The following is a 14,391-nucleotide window of genomic DNA, read 5'->3' as shown; positions in this document are numbered from 1 at the left end:
TTAGAGTGCAGTCATTCTACCCCGCCAACAGCTGACTGTTTCTATCCCGGTTGAAAGATCAAAACACACCATTTAGTCGCTCCTCTCAGGCACAGATGACCTTTGCATCTCAACACTTCACCTCTCTCCTCATTCAGCCCTGCCTCCCATCTTACTTCACCCTCATTGTCTCTCCTACCATCCTCTCCCCGTACTGTTTCAGGCCCACTTCAGGGCAGCATGCCATGCGTAAATACCAACAACAAGGATTTGTCACACAACAAAGCTGCCATTAAATTGCTGTTTTGTTTGTTTTACATGGCATGGTTTATTTGCAGGGGAGAATATGACTCGAAACTGTAAATGCTTCCAGCTTAGATATGAATCCCCAGTGTTTTAACGCTGAGAAATGAAAGGTCTCCATCCTTCCTTCGTGCAGTTTCAATTTCCATATTCCTTCATAATGGTTTCACACATACACAATAATGAATCAGTACAGGGAGATGGGGATATGAAGCAATGGACAACAAAAAGATTATTGTGCATGGTTGGGTTTACAAGCAACTACTTAAGCAATCATCTTCTGTTAAAAGGCACTGTCACTGATTGGGTCTACTGTGAGCCTTGTGCCCACCATGACAAATTTAGAAAAGCATGGCTTCACAACCATAAGGACAGCAGCATGCAGGGGCTGACGGTTCACCTGTAATACAACTGGCTGAGCAAAATCATCTTCTCAGCCCTCCCCTCCTCTCAACCTGTTTTCTTCAGTTCTGCCCGACTGCCTTGGTTGATTTAATGACCACACACAGCTGGACCAGGAGAGAGGTGGTTGCAGAAATGAGAAAAGTCGGAAGCGTGCAATGATCATAATCGCAAGTACCAGGAATGCTGTGTAGACACCAAAAGCAGCTTGGAAAAGGCAGAAAACTGACATTTAAGGTTTGAGAGTTCTGTGTCAAAAGCTGTCACATACAGACCACTGTGCTCAAACCTCAATGGTATGTTATTGTGTTAGCGAAAACACACTAGTGTATAGATATGTGTAATATGTGTAAGTAAGCATATAAATATAAAAACAAACACCTTGAAAAACTACACTCATAAGCCATCGCTAAATAGTTACAAGAGCAGGTACAGAATATTCAGATGCTTTCACACCTAGTAATCGATACAACACCGTCCCCAGTGGTTCCACTCACAATTTCCACAGATTGGCAAAACTACAGGAATTACACCAATACCTTAGGAAAAAATGAGATGCTTCATTTTAGTACTTTTTCATAATCTACAGTGCCTTCTCTCCCTTACCTCCTGCACAGGTTTACCATTCATCAATTTTACAATACTCCCATCCTTTCTTGTCCTCACACCTTTGCTCTGCTCCCTGTCTGAGACCTCATAGGATAGTCCAGTACAGTCACTGTATCTGCAATTCATTCTTCTATCACTCATACTGAGTTTCATTTGAGCCTGTCAGTCAAGGTGTCTGTCAGATATGGACTCTCCGTTTCGCCATTTTTTTTCTTCCTTCTTGTATTCTCAATGAATTCAGGGAGAGTGACAGACACTCAGAAAGGAAAAACTGTCAGAGGCATGCTTTCTCCTCTTAATGCATGAAAAACAGCAGCAGTTTCTCTGCATCTCATCACATACATAAAATAATACATCCAATTGTTTGAATGTGAGATGAGACGGTAACAGTCATTTTAAAATCATTCTACGAATGTCTTTGTAGCAGGCTGCAACAACAGAAAGAACATCAGTACTTATACACTGTTGGACCACACTGAGGGTGACAGTGAACCTACAACCTGGGATTACTGAGGCCAAGATTTCCATGCAACAATTTTCAGCAAGAGCAGAGACAGCATCTCCTCAGAGACAAGCTCACTCATTTTATGTTGTAAAATTCTGATCCTATATAACCCACCTGAAGCACATCCTCGTGTGCACTGTATAATCTGACAGTTTGGAAGCAATACAAAATTAACCTTAAAGAAATCAGGGATGTATTAATAAATGTATATTATTTAGTATGTTTTTCTACCACTTGTGAATATATAAAAAACTAATCATGTACGAAAGAATTTTCTGATTTTAAATCTAAGAATTGCTAGTATGATGTTAATTTGCATTTAGAGTTTATTAAATGTTAAAGCTTTTCGCTGAGCCAGTCAGCAGTGAATGCAGTAAATCTGCCTTGCTGGGAAAAATATCACAAACATCACAATCCATCCACATAATATCATCCAGACTAATAGATAGGCCTATAGTGCTTTCAATAATAAACCCATTTTGCATTAAACTGTGATTTGGGCACTTAAGCAAAACATCGTAACTGGTAAAGTATGGGCTCTCAGGCCAGGAGATAAAACAACAAAACACAACCTCAAGAAAAATGTCATAAAACTGCTTTGCATTACTCTGCAAAGTCATTGCTGCACCAGCTGTCTACAGCAAATCCTGCATGAAGACTAAACGCCATTATACAAAATATCTAACAACTGGTACTGCTGTATCCACGCTTAAAATAAATGGATATATTATTAAAACAATCTGACTCAGGCCGCAGGATTAACAGTTAGATTCCCAAATTGGTGGTGTTCCCCTTTAACCTGGCGTTACGTCGCCGCCGCGTTCAGGTAACACATGAATAAATAAGTGGGCGCCAAGGCGCTTCCCAGCAGGCACCTCTTGAGTCGCCAGGGCTACCTGAGATAACACTGTACACCTGACACCTCTGCGCAAGCATGCACTCTGCCTCACATTTACTGGCCGCTTAATTACTCTGATAAAATAGCCCGTGGTGACACAACAGCAACAGTTGGAGTGCACAATCAGCCTACAGAAGACCACATAACTTGAATGAAGTGGTCGCAGATGTGATACTATATTGCACAAAACCTCACCGATCACCTCGTTGAACTAATAGCTCATCACCACAACCATAATCAATCAACTACTTCTAAAACTCTTTCTGGTGTGCACCTTCAAGAGACACTGCACAACCATATGCCAAAGTAAGAGAACTATTAGTGCGCGTAAAAGTCGACAATTACGCACAACTATGGTTGGTGGGAAATGTTACACTACATAATGAAAAACATCATCTTTTCTGTGAAATTCTCCTCTCTGCCGCAGTCATCCCTCTGAAACTGCTCCGTGTCTATCAACTCATAGCAGCATGATCATGTCATTATCATATTGTCCTACCTTCCTCGTCCGTGTCCGTCGCTGGCTGAGCGCCTTTAGATTCGATTGCCTGTCCTGCTGTGATGCGTTACCAAGTATCTGCTACCCCTTCTCTCTCCCTGTCTCCCCCTCCCTCCCCTCTCCTCTCTCCCTCTCTCTCTCTCTCTCTCTCTCTCTCTCTCTCTCTCTCTCTCTCTCAATATTTCTCCCGTTAGCTTTACTCTATCACCACCAACGCCCTGGTCACTGCAAATTTCACTTCCCAGTCTTCACAACTACCGCTGCAAAACACAAACCTTCACTTGTGAGGAGCTCCTACAGAATATCCTATATTATACACACTCCTCTTAAAGCAGGGTTACACTCCACCAATTCCAACACTTACAGGTACAGCCCCAATGCTATTAATTGTTGTTTCTAAGAAATGTGATTCTATATTTCTCAATCAAAAACAACAACAAAAAAAACCCAACAACCCACAAACACAATTTCTATCTATGTTTGTAATCTAGGATGATTTCCATATTTTGCATTTGATGTGGGTTAAATTTATTATAGTCTTTTACACAGATGGCAAATATACAGCACGGCCCTGCTGCGTTTGTCAGTGAAAAATGTAAAATAATTACGCTTAGATGTGTTGACAAATCATTTGCAAGCTTCACGGAAGAGGGCTGAATTCACTGAGATTAAAGAGCTCTATTTATGAGCCTCCTAAATAAGCTTATGAGCTAATATATTACACAGATTAAATTTGAAATCCATTATTTAACCACAGAGGTCATGGATCTGGAGAGCAATAGCCAGTGTGATAGCACCACCTAATGTACAAAATAAGTATTGGAAAACAGCCACAATATCTCAATGAATACACCTGCTTAGGTCTGTTCAAGTTTACATAACTTACACTGTAAGATTTCAGATTGTGGCATTAAGAGGCCGGATTAAAAAAAACCCCTCTTTGGTATGGATTTTTGATGCCAGTTGGTAAAAAAAAAAAGAAAAAAAAAAAAAGATAATAATAGTTCATAAGAAAGAAGAAATTTTCAGAAATATTTTTTGGGGGTATACTTTTGAGTACATTACCTTAAAGCAACAGCATACTGTAATGGTTAAAAAAAAAAAGAAAAAAGAAAACAAAAGGCTTATTTAAAATTTTAAGAGGAAAGTATTTTTTTTTAAAAAAAAAAAACATTTAAGTTTAAAATGCATGTCATTTGAAATTGAAAAATTATAAAAAAATAAAGTCTTTTCATCAGTTTGTTTGTCTGAGCGCTACCCTCAGACAACATAATACCACTGTGGAACAGCCCATAAGAATGAATGTGTTAGAATGTGTAAGCATATTTCAGCAAAATTTACATCAACAATTTATCAAAATACACTATCCTAGCCCTCCTCAACATGAGATAGTGAGTTATATTTCAGTGTTTGATTATTTGTTTTACATTTTAATGCCTGTTTTCAGTTTCATAGTGTGTGTCTTTCCTGACATATTGTATTTTGCCACCATTTGTTGTGTTGCTGCAGGGTTGCTAGCAGCTTGTTGTCTTCCAGATTTCTGAATTCTGATTCATCCTCACTAACATCACCTGGGAATGCTAATTTTACCCTCTCCTTCTTTGAAAAGTCACAGAATAATATTGCATTCAATCACAGAGGGCACTGTTTTAATAGATTATTCAGTCTCATAGCCTGAACTTTATTGAAACTAACTTAATTAAACTTATCTAGGTTAATTTGTAAAGATGAAAAGAAAAGTATGATGACTGTTGCGTTAAATGCGTTATAATCCTAAATACACAATACCAAAAACTTATTACTTAACTATAAAATAATGTACATTAAACAATTAAAATATAAACTTTATTCATTTATTATTTTTCCCACATTGTAAAATGACAGAAAAATACGTTTTCAGACACTTTTTTATGGAGAGTTGATGGAGCTGAACCATGTGAGGAAGGCCCCACAAAAGGGACCTAACATGGCCTCCAGAGACTCATGTGACAATATAAACAGTGTGATTACTATTGAAACATAACTGAGGATGTATTGTGTGAGTGTAAACGTCCAAAAATCGGTATGTTACCTAGAGGCAACACGGCAGGATTAAACACAGGCACAATATTTCAGAATAGTGCACATAGCAAATTATTTTTGATTTGACAGAAAATATCCAAGATGGAATTTACATAATCTTTCCCCACAACCACAACTTGGACTGCTCATCTATGACAATGACATTAATCTGAGCTCTTAGTGGATAGAGCATAGTAAAAATCAGTTAAAATCCAAATGTAAAATTGCAGGCATAACCAGTTTTTGCCTTGTTGACATGGTTGTTCACATGCACTTGAATGTCTTTGGATAGACTTGAGGGAAAAATGCCTGAGACCTGGCTCAAACGTTACAGACAATACACAACACACTATTCTACACTGTTGACTACAGAGGGCAAAAGGTGCAGGAAACCACTGTTATCAAGATACCCTGGCTGCTGTTTTAGAAAGCATCTTGGTGGTCACAGGGCACAGAACTGGATTTTATAATGATAATACATTGCTTCAGTACAATGAGAGTTCTTAATTCAATATTTGCAGGTGGTGTCATATAAGTGACTCACAGTAACAGTTTCAGTGTGAACATTTTTCAGCTGAGCAGGTAATTAATTTAGTATATCTGTAACTATGATGCAAATACTGCTTAGGGTGCCATTACTCCACTATATCTTTACATAGCATAGTGGTTTGCTATGTAAAGATATCTGCCCCAGATAAGCAGATGAAAATGGATGGATATGAATACATATGGATGGTTATGAATATATATGCATGTGAAACATGAGAAGAGATGCACTGAGATGCATTGTGTTAGAAAATGCCTGAATGCAGTTTGGACCCTCTTTTATTTTACACCACCAAGATCTGCAAACTTTGTTTCTTGCTCTGTTAAGACAGTTCTTTTGCAGTGTGGCAAAGCGGATGTGCTGCTGTAAAATGCTTTCTACACAAATCACAGCTTCATGGCCTTGCATCCACATTCACTTTAACACCTTGATAACACTCCTGATATCCCCCATCTTCTGTTTTCATTCACACATATGAAAAACATTCCCTCCTTTGCCAGTGGTCCCACCTCTACCATTCACAAGCTTTGGGAAAACATCCTGTTTGTGCCACTAATCCCTTGCTGAAGACCAGGCACCTCACTTCTTGTACACGGTACAAATTTCATGACTATAAGAAAGACTCACTGAAGGGAGATATCAAAGAAAGATAATGTGCTAATGTGGAAGCAAATGCAGCCCTGTAGTGCAATGAGGGAGCAGACGGGTTGTCAAACGAAAACTCTTTTGAACTATGACTGTCTTGGATTTTCTTTTGTTTACAGGTAAACAGAAAAAAATATATATTTTACTCACAATGCTGCTGTTCTGATGACTTTGTTCTTTTCTTCCAGGATTTAAGTGGTGCAGCTAAAAGCAAAAACAAAAATGAGTTATGGCTACAGGAACGGTTTTCAAGCATCTTCTGCACTGCTTTGTTTCAAGCTGTTAATAAGGTTTTACATTACTGTAGCCAATATACTTACATTCAAGTAACAAGTAAGTAGCAAGTAACAAGTAACTTTTTATTTTAGTAAACATATTGTGCAATAATTATTCATTTACAGACAAGCTGGTTACTTTAAGTCACTCAAGTTGATTGGCATTACAACATTAGTCCAAGCCAAGTTCTTTTCCCTTATCTTCTTACCACCACCTTTCCTTGCATTTATGATGTGTAGGTTTAATGAAGCTTTAAAGTGATATTTTGCTGCTCTCTGGTGGATATTTCACTCAACTGCAGTTTAAAGGTGTTGTGCACTGAGGTGCCTCCAAACAGCATTAAACTTTGAAGCGGTTTTGTTTTAAGCCCCAGTAGAAAAGAGGGGTCACAGAGGTGCACAGTTTCAATTATAATGTCTGTGGTATTTTTACTTCTCAGCCAACATGATGTGTATCAACCAATCTTTGGCGCAGCTGACCTTTTTATACCTATTCCTGTAGGATATACAATATTACTTTTTCTCCTCCTACACACATTTCTGGTACCAAGTCCCTAGCTCTTGTTCAAAGACAGTGTCTGGAGTTTTTAAAGACGGAAAGCCCTTGGCCAAGTAATTTCCTAGACATTGCTATTGATCAATATCCTGTTAGGTTTTTTTTAATAGTGTGTGTGGGGGGATGGATGGGTGGGTGCTATGGATGGATAGATAGACAGACAGACAGACAGACAGATGGCTATTCTTAGTGGTACTGTAAAAACACAGCTCATTTTTTAAAAAGTAAATAATACAGTCTTACTTTTCCTGTCCCTATTAATAAATGTAAATATAACCAGTTTGCACAATTAGTTTTACTCCACTGAATTTGAAAACATTTTTGTTCATGTGTGGTGCCTGAGGGTTATCTCACTAAATTTCAAAATATCTAAATTGGCTGTGGTAATATAAATTTAGCTAAAGAATGGTAATGTAGGCTAACTTATCCAGGTAAAAGTGTAACATACAGGGATAAATTCTGGCTCAGTTGCCATTTATAGTGTGAAGAATACTGGCTAAATGTGGTGGTAAATATGAGTCAACAAAACTGAGTCATAGCTTAGTTGTTAATTTTTGCTTTAGCCTAAGCTAACTGTTTAGCTTCATAGCCTCTGTAAGTGTTTCCTGCGTCGTCCTTAACAACTTTTAAAATCTTCACTGTAAGTTCAACATACCTTTTTTTGGTTGCCATTTTACTGAGAGCATGTGACTGCGCCATAACTGCTGGAGCTGATGGGAGTTGCTGTGTAATAACCGTAATAACATGATGCGTAACAACCTTTTCACGGTAGCCATTTTGTTTTGTGGTAGTTAATTAAGCACAGGTGTGCACAACAATGACTGCTGTGCTTCCAAGGGGCGGAGCTAGACGTTGTAAACATTCAGGGCACATACCAAATCGAGGGGTGTTTGGTGTATACTTGAGCATGTATATGCAGCTGTATAAATTGTTTTTCAAGTCACTTGAGAGAATAAAATGCCTTAAAATCTGTATACCATTTGGGAATAATAAGGACAGTTGCCAAGGGGGGGGGGGGGAATCACCCTGTGGAGTGTGCCACCTTAATTCTTCTTCAGCTGTCCTCCTCATTCTGCAACCATGACACCACAAATGTGCTGATGACTAATTTTTGGGTAGGGTAGTAGTATAAGCAGCATTACTAATAGAAAGGTAATGTAACTTTTGCTCTATTGATTGGTCCAGCCAGAGAGACAGAGGGGACACAAAGTCGAAGGAATTTAAGGTTAACTTTACTAGGGCTGCAACAATTAGTCGACTACTCAATGACTAATCGACTATTAAAATAATCTGTGACTATTTTAGTAGTCGACTAATCTGTTTGAGTAATTTTTCATAGAAAAGTATTATAAAAGTACCCCAAAATACTCTTATTGCAACTTCTTACGTTCAAATATTGGCAGCTTTACATACTACAGCTTTACTCACACATGATGGTGAACTAAAACCCTTTGGTATGAGTACGAAACAAGACATTAGATGACATAATTTTGGGTTTTGGGAGAGACAGACCAACATTTTTCAACATTTTAACACGTTTTCGATAAAATGATTAGTCGACTAATCAAATAAATAATCGACAGATTAGTCGACAATGAAAATAATCGCTAGTTGCAGCCCTAAACTTTACACATTTGAATAGCCAAAATGGTCATGACACTTGACTCGCTTGAAATTCCACAAATCCATGATGTGAAAACTTTATGTTAGTGTGAAAATATGTCCATGCATAAATGGCAGCATTTTGTATTTTGTCCTTGTAGTATGTGTAATGCTTGTTTATGTCCACATTTGCCTTTTGGATGAACAACGCTCAATTGCTTTTCGACAAGGTTCCCATGTCTGCAATTATACCTTTTTATGAAACTCGGTGGCAGCCAGTGCCAGGCACCATGTATAATGCAGCTTGGCAGTAGTCACACACCACAACAGTGGGGATTTGCTCTAAATACCAGTGTAGGTTATACATTATCTAAGGGACTGTGATCAGGTGTTCTGACTGTATGATGACTTAATTATGCCAAAAGTAATCATTTCTGGGTTAACTAATCTTTACTGATTAAGGTGTCTTAATGTTTTTGGCTTTGTGAGACAATTGCACTTGTTCATAAATATTATCTGACCTCTATCAAACCTTTGAATTAACCAGAAAATGTTGCATCAGCCTTTGAATTGATTAGAATTACCCTTTAAGAGTATAGGGCTTAGACTGGACATGCAGCAATAGCTCATTTTCCATATTGTTTAGAGGCAGCTATTTGTCCCCTGAAACTCATTCCAACATGGAGCAGTTGCATCTTTACACACCAAGTGAGAGAGGTCCTTCTGTGTTTTGAGCAATGTGGTAGTTTGCTAATGACTTCCCAGCTGTCATCTGGAAGAAGCTGGTGCCAAAATGGGCAGGAGGGTGAAGAAAGCTCAGCCTATTACACTGGCACTGCTACGGCAGCTTCCCTTGGCAGTCGTGCATACCTAGACAATTGCTGGCCTAGGTTAATGCGCACCCCTATTAGTGACAGTTACCTAACACCTTTGGAGGGACTCACCACAGGATCGTGCCAAGCAGCACTGGGGTTCCAGTATTGCTTCCAGTGTCCCATTATTCTTCTCTGCTGAAGGCCTGTGTCTTCTGTCTGCTCATGCACATCAGAGGAACTGCTGTGCTCTTTTCAGGCTGCTGCTGTGGGTAGGATGAAGGGTTATTGGTGAGAGACAATTGAAGTATTCGTGACTGTAAGAAATGATATAGAGCATGAAAAACAGCAGGGAAGAATGGAGGGATGACTTGAGAGAGAGGTCTTCTGTGTTATTCTTCAATAACACAACACAAGTTGGCACATGGGAATCAAATTCCCAATGAAAAAGGGAAGAGAGACAGACTGTTCAAACAATATGAGCATGGTTAGAATATTGATTTCAGCATAACAGGCTGTTTTCATTGAAAACATTTTGACATATCACGGTGGGAAAAGCACAGGTATTGATGATGAAATTAATTATGGCTGAATTCCATGTAGCTTCTCCAGTTTCATGGCTTCATGCTTTAATGGCTTACTGGGGCACTGAAATAGAACAGAGCCACCATTTAAGAAATACTTCACCCAAAAAAGACCATTCGTGCATCAATTTCTCATCCTGTGTCATGTCAGATTTCTGAAGAAGTTTCTTGTGTGCCTCCGCAGTTAATACGGAATCCAAAAACAGAAAAAATTCTTGATGAATTAAAATTAAAGTTATAGACCACATCACCATGTCGTTGTACTAACAACAACAACACCTCCAGGTAGACAACTAGCAATTAATTGAAATCACAAAGATATGTAAAATTGGCGACTTGTTTTTTCCTGTTGTCATTTTCACCTGTAACTGCAACATTTAAACACGGTTGTCCAACCTATCAGACATTTCCGCTGTGCTTATGTACTTTGATGCTTTTCCAGCATCTTTGATAAACCTAATCCCCTGGTATAGAAGCTAAGCAAGGTATAGCTGTGGATGGAGCTGCAGCAAAACATATTTTAGCCACCTAAAAAAATCAATATCAGTGTAAGTGTATGCTATATTTGAATATTTGCTCCGCTTTACCTCACACACTTACCAGTCGAGGCCGCAGTAGACCAGAAACTCCAGTGTTCTGCATAGTAACATTACTTTTTTATCAATGGATTCTGGTAGCTTTGATTTAACAGCTTCAGTTTCCCATCAGAAAAGGCTGTCAGATGGCAAGATAAAGCACTGGCAATATTCTTAGTATAACATACACTTAAACTGATACTGAATTTTTTGGTGAGCCTCTTTTTAAGGTGGCTATAAACTAATCAGTTGAGGCAGCATGTGCTTAGCATTGTTTGATTTTATGTACATTACGTGAAGGTTTTGTACCCAGAAGTTATTGTAAATAAACATTGTGATTTGGTCCATAGAGTTCCGTGTTTAATAACAGCAAAACTTGGATTTTACTGCTCAAGTTGTCTGAGAGTTTGTAAACAGATGTTTTGATATAATTTAGCTGTTGTTAAAGGTGGACCCCTTTTACTCCAGTTTATTAAACATGTTCTCCAATTTTGGATTCTTCCTTCACTGTGGAGGCATGCAAGAAAAACAAAGTTTTCTCCATAAATTCAGCATAACATAGGGTCATGAACTGATATACAAATGATCATCTGGAGAGTGAAGTATTCCTTTAATGTCATTAGTAACGCTTGTGCTTCTTCTATTAAAACACAAAATTGCTGTCATAAAGACTTAGTGGTTCTGCCATACCTTATAGAGGAGGTAGGCAAGATGATTTGTTGATAGTGGTCAAAACATAGGATAGCATGCAGTAGCAATGTATGTTTAAGATGAACATTGGAATTAGGTTTGTTTCATTTTCACCAGAAAACAACTCTTGCTGTATTTTTGGTAGAATATCCTGAGTTTTTAATGTTTTCTCACCTCATATTAAAATGGCAGAGAAATGTTTGCATTAGTTGTCTGAGAAGAAAACAATTTTGTGGCGAGACAGAGAGAGAAATGACTGAAGGGGGGATAACTAGCTGATGGAGTAACTGACTGTGAGAAGAAGAGCGAGGAGAAGCTGCCTCTGGGTTTCACAGTCAGTGGCAGGGCAGACTGGGCTGCACAGTCGGATGGAGCTGGAAAACTTGTTGTCTCGACGACAGCTTCAGCGATGAACCATGAGAATGACCTTTGTAAACCACCCCTGATACACAGCGGAAGTGTGTCGTGTAGCATGACTGAGGCTCAGGAGACTGGGCTTTTACAGAGTTACACAAAACTTTATACTCTCATGATCACGTCACCATATCGTCTCTAAAGCCCTTCACATATAAAGTCATATTCCCTCAAGCATTTCATTTTTCCAGTGTTGAATAATAAATACCTGCTCCACTGAGCTGCATCATTTTTACTTCTGTGTGTTGTACTCCATGTTATTACCCTACAATTTGCATTTCTAGTTATGTTAAAATATGTGTGCAGCATTTAGATATTGGACAAGGATTTAACTAAAGGCAAATAAAACCAAAGCACTCTTTAATGTGCAGATTTCAAAAGCCTTCTTTGCTATGATGACAACCTCACATACTGTATGAGCACAGCTGCCTTAATGGTGAAACGTACCTCAAATGCTCTTACCCCTAATTCCAATGAGCCACTTTTGGGCTAGAAATTGGGAAAGCTTGCAGGATAGTATGACTTGGATGCACACATATAGCCTTAAAACTTTTAATATTGAAGGAATTTATATCAGTGTATGGACAACTCATTTTTGAGATCAAAGAGCTTATAATGTAACGAAAAGATCAAGACACTTCTCGCATTTAATATTAATCACACTTGCACTGTCTGATGTCATACGTTTTAAGTATCTATGATGTGTGTAATTTCTGGGGCTTGTATGAGCATGTAGGACATACGTTACTTTAAAGACCAGTAACATGACACTCTCTGCACTGACAGTATCTTTAAAACACCATACAGGAGGGAGAGCAATACATCGAGGTTGGTTTTTGACAGACTTAGTTGTGATAACAGATGGCAGACTGGGCTCTCATGAATAACAAGGAGCACAGCGGACCCTGGCTTGTTTCTTTTAGAGTTGTATTAAAATGAAATTACTCTGAGCAGTTTGGCATGAAAGGAGAGAACGTAATATGCTCAGAGGAGAGCAGACGCACAGCCGGGATAGCTGTGCGTGGCGGTGTTTGATGCTCATCCTGCTTCTCTTTCTATTTTACTTAATTACACATGCTCAGGGATCCTATTCTTAATAGAGTTTCACTCTCACCAGGGAGTTCAGATCAGAAACACACTTCTGTAACCACTTAAATTGGACATATCTGCAAACATGATACTGTTTTTATTTGCTTTTTGTTTTGTCCTTATTTTTACCTCATTTTCTCTCTGTCCCTTTGCATTCATTTGTTCAATATTAATGGATTTCTGGTGCCTATATTACACACTCAAAAGCAAGTAAGAGGAAATAAAAAAGAAGTACAAGGTGTGTGATGCAGCACAGGTCCCTGATTAAATCATGGTATGCACCTAAGACCACTAATGCACTGTGAAGCTAAGCACAGCACTATTTATTCCTATAACTATGTGGAAATGTGTTAGCGTACTTTATCTTCTTGATAAAGCTTATACTAGTTTCATTAGCTAACCCATAATACATAATATATAATACACATATTTATGCAGCAAACTATAGTATTTTAAGTCCCAGTGCAGAACGTGTCATATATTACCGTATACAAATAAATTCTCAGAACTCAGTGGAGCAACTTTATAGGCTCTGCTGCCCAGCTGAAGGTAATAACAGTCACCACTGACCTTTAACAAAGAGTTGCACATTATTATTACTGAACTGAGATATGATTTAGTGTTTGTGTTTTAATTAGAGGATCATATCTTTTCTCACCACAGCAGATCTCGTCCTAACACATTTCGCAGTAGATAACCAAATGTGAGAACAGGAGACAACGGCCCAGCTGTACCAACTGTAATCACTCATTTCTCAAAGCTCTTCATTTTAGTGTTCTTAATTTATGTCCTTCTCTTTCCTATCCCACATTTTCCCTCCTGGCTCTTAGAAATACCACAATCACTTCTCAATGATGGGACTTTAGAATTTTTTCCACCCTGATATACTGTAAGGCAAAAGTCTGCCTTCAAACAAAAACTGGAAAAGCAAACAAAAAGAAAACATAACCAAGGCAGTTTATGGATGTGCCATAAAGTGAGTATTGTGCAACTATTTACATACTGTCAATGCAAATTAAATAATTTTGTTTTCTGTTACTTTGTCTCATTAGACCTCTGCTTACGTTGATGTTAGGTGGAGTTACATTACATGACATTACTAAACTCTACATACCAGAGAGAATGACAATGATGTAAACTTTCTCTGAATCAAAAAGAGAAAACAATAGAGTTGGGGCACCCCTGTCTTCAAAAAAACATATTTAACAATTCAAATAGTTTTGTGGGTGGCACGGTGCTGTGGTGGTTAGCACTCTCGCCTCACAGCAAGAGGGTTGCCGGTTCGATCCCGGGCGTGGGAGCCCTTCTGTGCGGAGTTTGCATGTTCTTCCTCCCGCAGTCCAAAG

The 14,391-nt window shown here is 38.5% G+C and overlaps 1 protein-coding gene across 2 annotated transcripts in view; it reads right to left on the bottom strand.

Annotated features, from left to right (window-relative positions):
* cdh23 (cadherin-related 23) overlaps window positions 1–8,048 on the bottom strand; it is a 210,140-nt gene extending 202,092 nt beyond the window's left edge. The window contains exons 1-2 of one of the 2 annotated variants that reach the window (XM_049599677.1): window positions 7,935–8,048; window positions 6,599–6,652 (exon numbers count right to left, since the gene is read on the bottom strand). The gene's annotated coding sequence lies outside the window, so the exon portion shown is untranslated. Of the gene's footprint in view, window positions 1–3,195; window positions 3,236–6,598; window positions 6,653–7,934 lie in introns of those variants that run through there. The other variant, XM_049599676.1, reaches the window with a different exon arrangement.
* Between the last annotated feature and the right edge of the window lie 6,343 nt (window positions 8,049–14,391).

This window comes from Epinephelus fuscoguttatus, linkage group LG16 (genome assembly GCF_011397635.1).
Source record: "Epinephelus fuscoguttatus linkage group LG16, E.fuscoguttatus.final_Chr_v1".
Lineage (NCBI taxonomy): Eukaryota > Metazoa > Chordata > Actinopteri > Perciformes > Serranidae > Epinephelus > Epinephelus fuscoguttatus.
Note: the sequence above shows the minus strand (reverse complement) of the source record. Positions and strands in the feature narration are given on the sequence as shown.